At 32.9% G+C, this 5,693-nt stretch overlaps 1 long non-coding RNA gene across 3 annotated transcripts; it reads right to left on the bottom strand.

The window, feature by feature from the left end:
• On the bottom strand, positions 1 to 4,008 carry LOC105567793. Of its 3 annotated transcripts, XR_001009393.1 has the most exons (6): positions 3,803 to 4,007; positions 1,308 to 3,054; positions 1,073 to 1,234; positions 832 to 998; positions 361 to 551; positions 1 to 264 (listed from the first exon to the last, which is right to left on the bottom strand). It is a non-coding gene; the product is annotated as an uncharacterized LOC105567793 (long non-coding RNA). The 3 variants fall into 3 exon arrangements; XR_001009391.1 differs by having other exon boundaries at positions 1,073 to 3,054; positions 3,803 to 4,008; XR_001009392.1 differs by lacking the exons at positions 1 to 264; positions 361 to 551; positions 832 to 998 and having other exon boundaries at positions 1,000 to 3,054; positions 3,803 to 3,960.
• Positions 4,009 to 5,693: the final 1,685 nt, after the last annotated feature.

The raw sequence follows: 5,693 nt of genomic DNA on the forward strand, positions 1-5,693 counted from the left end.
TACTTCGCAATATAAATCTCACTGCGGGTGGTCTTCCTACTTCTAAATAATTTATCTAACTCGGAAATGAGATGATTAAGGCTTGAGATGAACGGAGAACGGTATCATTGGTACCATCATCCAGTTCTCCTATAGCTTCATTTTGCTAAGAATCAAAATTATTATGGAACGACATTTACTCCTCACCAATTATCACGAGTACTCCATTCGGATATCAGACACTCGCGGATAACTTTCAGCATCTCAATCGTTTCCTCGGCTTTCCTGCAACATAAATGTAATCTGAAAAGAAATTCAGAAATGTGAAAGTATCTTTTCATGAAAACTCTATCGTTAGTGGTAAAAAATTGAAGCATGCACCTGGGTCGTGCGATATTCGAGCAGTTTTAACATAATTTTAACATCATGAAAACACAGTCATTCTATAGTTCGTTGCAAAACATAATTCGCTCAGCTTTATTCTCAAACTCGCTGCGATCTCTAGTAGACGGCTAGCCGCAGTAGTCTGGAGCCGTGGATTGAATTGTTGGATAACTCCGTGTTGTCGTGAGCTGCAACAAAAGACATTGGATGCTCGATAGTTTTGGTATTTTACTAATTAGAAACGTAACCTTCGGAAATTCTTGCACATGATAGCAAGATTATGTCGAAGACCTGTATGTCGATATAACGATCAAGTGCAATGAGACATTCAACAGACGGTGCTGTAAATATTTAGGTGTGATGATCTTTACGGCAGAATGCGGCTTTGCTTGGTTTCGTTTACTTGACCTAACTGCCGTAACTACGCGCATTAAAGTACCCGGTGTTTAATGGCCAAACTAAAATTACCACAAGAGCGGCCGGACGTACTGTTTTTCATCGTTAGAATCATCGGAGAATCCTCAACCGTGACGCAGTAACTGCCATTCTGCAAGTCTCAGAACAATCGGTGAACTGAATATCTTGCAGTTAATTCATCAAATTTGACGCATAGAAGTTGGCTTTGTACGAATAACCTTTGGGAGGAACGCACGAACGTTTATTGAGATGCTTCTTACATCGTACATCTTTCATCAGAGATAAGACTCACGTTTGTACAATTTCATTATCGTTTCCACGGACAGTAGTTGCGAAGTATCACCTTTATATTTGTCAAACAATGTCGATACACGTCAGCGTTCATCGTCACTTTGATATACTTTTCATTTTTTACAGCTGTTTCACAGTGGCGCGAAGTCATTTATCGTAAGATCTATAAATAGATTATGGAACGTTAGATTTCGTGAGTACACACCACCTGTTACGGTAATGACGATGATATTCACGATTCATTGCCGTTTTATGCCGTGACGTCCAAGAAAAATCGCGATTTCTTCAATCTGTCTTCAAATATCATACGACATGTTGCCTAATTAATTTCTCGATAATTTTCTGTATTTTCTATTGGAATGTCGAAACTAGCGGTAACTTATGTTCTTCTTCGCATAATAAGTACGCTTTTGCCTAATTTTTAATTCGTTATAAAGCCAGAAATTGCAATTAATATCTTTAATGAAAATATAAAAATTACACAAGTTCAAATATGTAAATTAAAATTAAAAAATTCTATCAAGGGCACAACGGATTACAAATCACAGAAAGGTAATAGGGACAATGAGCTGAGGTTTGTGCTATAATTTTATCACAATTCGTACTAAAATTTTAATACTAAAATTAGTTCGTAGTTTCTGTTACCTTAATTTAATTTGCAAATAATTATGTTAAACTTTTATCATTATATAGATATACAATATAGTGTCATATAACCACTTAATAAATTACTTGTTTAATTATTAAGTATTCATAAACTCATAAAATGACGGGATCACGAAGCAGTATTAGAAGCAGTATATACAAGTAAGGATTCATGTAGATATGGTATATAAATTTAAATAAAAAGAAACCATCATTGACAATAATCTCCTACGTGAGAGGTATACCAGAAGAATATACAGATTTTATACCAAACAACAACAAAAGGTCATATGAACAGGTTTTAAAAGGTTTTGTTACAAAGATATAGCCTTTCAAAGGTAAAATTATAAAGATCACTGAATAAGGTGAGAAAGCTCATTGCTAGCAAGATGGCTCCTACGCTCACCAAATTTAAATCCATTCGGTTTTTATGTATAAAATATATGTACAGAGTTATTTATAAAATGGCTAGTTTATTCAACTTTCACTAATATAGTTAATTGAGGACAATAAACTTTTAACGATTGCGCAATAGGGCGTAACATTTTTACTACTTTTTATTGCATGTGTAAAATCATGTATAAATATGCAAAAGCTTATGTAGAGTTTCAAAAAGAATATTTTTAACATATTCTTTCAGATTTACAGTTGTTGTGTTAAGATTAACGGTAAAAAAGTTATGCAATTTCTAATTTTTTAATTACTATCCATTATTATCCATGTAACAAAATCTTTCAGGATTTATGTTTACATAGCTCTTCTTATTGTTTTGCTAAATGAAACTCATTCTCAAAGTTTGTACAGATCAATTACAACCTGTGTACGAGATGTCCCAAGAGTTACTATTTATTTTACGAAATAAGGTTGTTACAAATTTAAATAAAAATGATACGCATTATCTATAATTATACAAAATACAAATACTGAAAACACAAATATAGTTTAGTTAAAAACTTTAAAAACTTTATTTATTATTCTACCTTTATTTCAACGTATACCATCGATATCTATAAATCCCAAACTCTTGTTTTTGGAAAATCTAATTTATGAAATGTGCTTTGAATTGATAATTGTACACTTCGCATACATTTAGTTGCTTCCACGAGATTTTCTTCGACGTTCCATTCGCATTTACACAGACGTATACATTTCGTTGTATGTACACAGATACAGTATATATCTCTGAAAAAGTTTACAAATTTGTCGTGTATTCAAATCTGTTTTTATAAAATATAAATCTTTCCCTAATTGTGCACATCACATGTCAGCCTTTCCATTTTACATATTCGATGATCATATATGTAAACGCGTTCTTGCACTCATCTGAAATAGTAGGGTCTGAAAAGAAAGATAAAATCTTAAAGTCGTAATATAAAATTTAAAGCTAGTGTTTAAGCACAATATCAATATCCTTACTTAATACACTTTATAAATTCCTTATTATGTACGTATGATCATGTTAAAAGGCAAATAGATTTTCTATCATTCCCTTTATTGTGTAAGATAGATAGATACTTTCAGGACAGATGCCACTTGACAAAATTATTAGGTATCCTAGTAATCATTATACTGTACTGAATCTAACCAGAAGATTTCTATTGTTTACAAGTTATTTACTGGAACGTCTATTGCTCTCGTACAATTTAAATAACCTTTAAACAATGAAAATCTTTCCTAATATTAGGCTCAGTGTAATGATTATGATGGTCTCTACACAGTGTAATGATTATGAGGATGCCTTACAATTTGGTCTTACACCTTATTTGTTTCTTTATATTATTTTAATAGATTCTTTTCTTTATATTATCTTAATAAAGTACTATTTTTTCACGTGTTCTATGTATTTATTTCAATAATAGTAATTAGTGATAAATGTGATATGTGTGTGAGTTTTAACACAAGATCATTTAATTTATAATAAATTTATATCTGATTATAAATTTATAACTAACATAAAATAATTGATTTGACTCTTAGAATTATGGAATATAGGTTATATTTAATTTTTCAAAACTGATGTGTTCTGAATGCAATTATACTGTTATGTTAATAAATTAATTTAATAATAATAGGTACCTTTACTTACTTGTAAAAAATATACGGTTGCTAGTCACCACGCAATCATATTTTCGTAGTATTCCTTTAATACTATCAGCAATGTTATGTCTATGATCAATAACGATGTATAACCTGTTCTGTCTTGCCCAGTGTAAGGGGTTGTAGGGGGATGTTTTCACATGCGCAGTAAAGCAAGTGTTAGCAGACGCTACGGCACTTCAATCGCGTACATATTTTATCGTAATACGAAATATTGTTAAAGTCTTTATAAAGACAGGAAAAATGGTAAAAATTATAGTAAGAAATGTTTTATGACACAAATATCACAATAATTTACGGACAGAAAAAATTGAATCTATTAATCTGTTGCATCTGCAGAGAGTAAAAGAAATTACACAAATCTTTCTGGGTATATCTAGTAAATGCTTTATATTTATTGTAATATGTGTATAATAATAATTTAAAATTGAAATCGGATATCAACGAAAAATAAATTTAATAATGTTGAAGTATTGACTAGCATTATTGTTATTGATGCTCGTACACCGTATTTTCGACAATAAGCAGGTGCGTTAGATCACAGATATAATTTTTATGTTACGACAGTATGTTCAATATGATTGAGATAATGCATATTTAAATACACGTTGTAAAAAGTTTTGAGTTAAACAACTTTGGAGAAAACTGTTGATTAAAAATAAATTTCAACGTCGATGAGATAAAAACTAAATTTTACTAAACATTAAAGAAATTTTCGTAACTAGAGGGAAGTTTGATGGAGGACATGCAGTTTAAATAGAAGCCGTCCACTGGCGCCCCAATGGTGTATACAAACGTGTTGAACTATGTAGCCACGGATATTTCCGGCGGGTAAGTTGACTCGATCGACATACACGATCGTTCGAAGTCACTCTTACTTATGTTATATAGAATAAAATCAACATTTTATTCTGTAAATTTTAACACACAAATCCTTACTAATAATATAGAATATGTAGCGTCGTGATCATGGAAAGATATATGTATATTAGTTCTATGTCTTATTTTGGGAAAAGTATACTTAGTTTTATATGAGAAAAACATATCTTGCGCGAGAGGCTTTCGCGTTTCTGGATCGAGGACCGTAACGCGATCGTCTCGTTCGAAAGTTATTAACATTTATCAATCGCGTTTAAGTAATTGTCGCGATCCATAATTGCATATCGTTGATTTCTACGGTGATCGTCGAGATGAATATAGTATCACGCATAATTGTAAGAGAAAGAGGAATTACATATATAAATTATTAGTTAGTTTCGATACATCCACGGGCGATAATACCTATTTTAACAATTAAACTCGGGTGAATCTTTCTCACGTTGTGCTTTAAAATTTTCGTCGGTTTAAATAAACATTTATCACTTTCAGATCAAAAGCGCAAGGTAATACACGAGTCGTCGGGTAAAATGATAACAAAAAATTACAATAAATCGATCGCTTGCCGAGAAATAATCTCTCTAACATTATGTATAAAATTGCGCGTACATATAACATTAAGTTTCCATTTTCGTCGCGTTCAGGAGTGTCGTTTAAATAATCGAAATAAAGACTTCCCAACGATCTCAACGACCAACCGTTACCGACGCAGAATGATAGCTGTTTATCCGTGAAAATCAACGGAGCATGTACGGCGTATTTCTTTCATTATTCGTTAAAGTTATTTCAATGTTTTTCAAACCCGCGCACTGCTCGGTGATTGTTTACGTCGAGCCGCCGCGCCGCCGCGCGCCGGCGGCCGCCGCACGGTCAGAGGACGTTACGCGCTTCGCATTATCGTTCGAGCTGCCGGCACGTATGCCACGGAGTGATGTGCGCGATCATTTTTCGCATAATTACGCGTCGCCACAACCACGCGATCGAGCTGCTATCTCCTCGCGCGT

The sequence above is a fragment of the Vollenhovia emeryi genome, unplaced genomic scaffold (genome assembly GCF_000949405.1).
Source record: "Vollenhovia emeryi isolate VEMERY1.0 unplaced genomic scaffold, V.emery_V1.0 DF939134.1, whole genome shotgun sequence".
Classification (NCBI taxonomy): Eukaryota; Metazoa; Arthropoda; class Insecta; order Hymenoptera; family Formicidae; genus Vollenhovia; species Vollenhovia emeryi.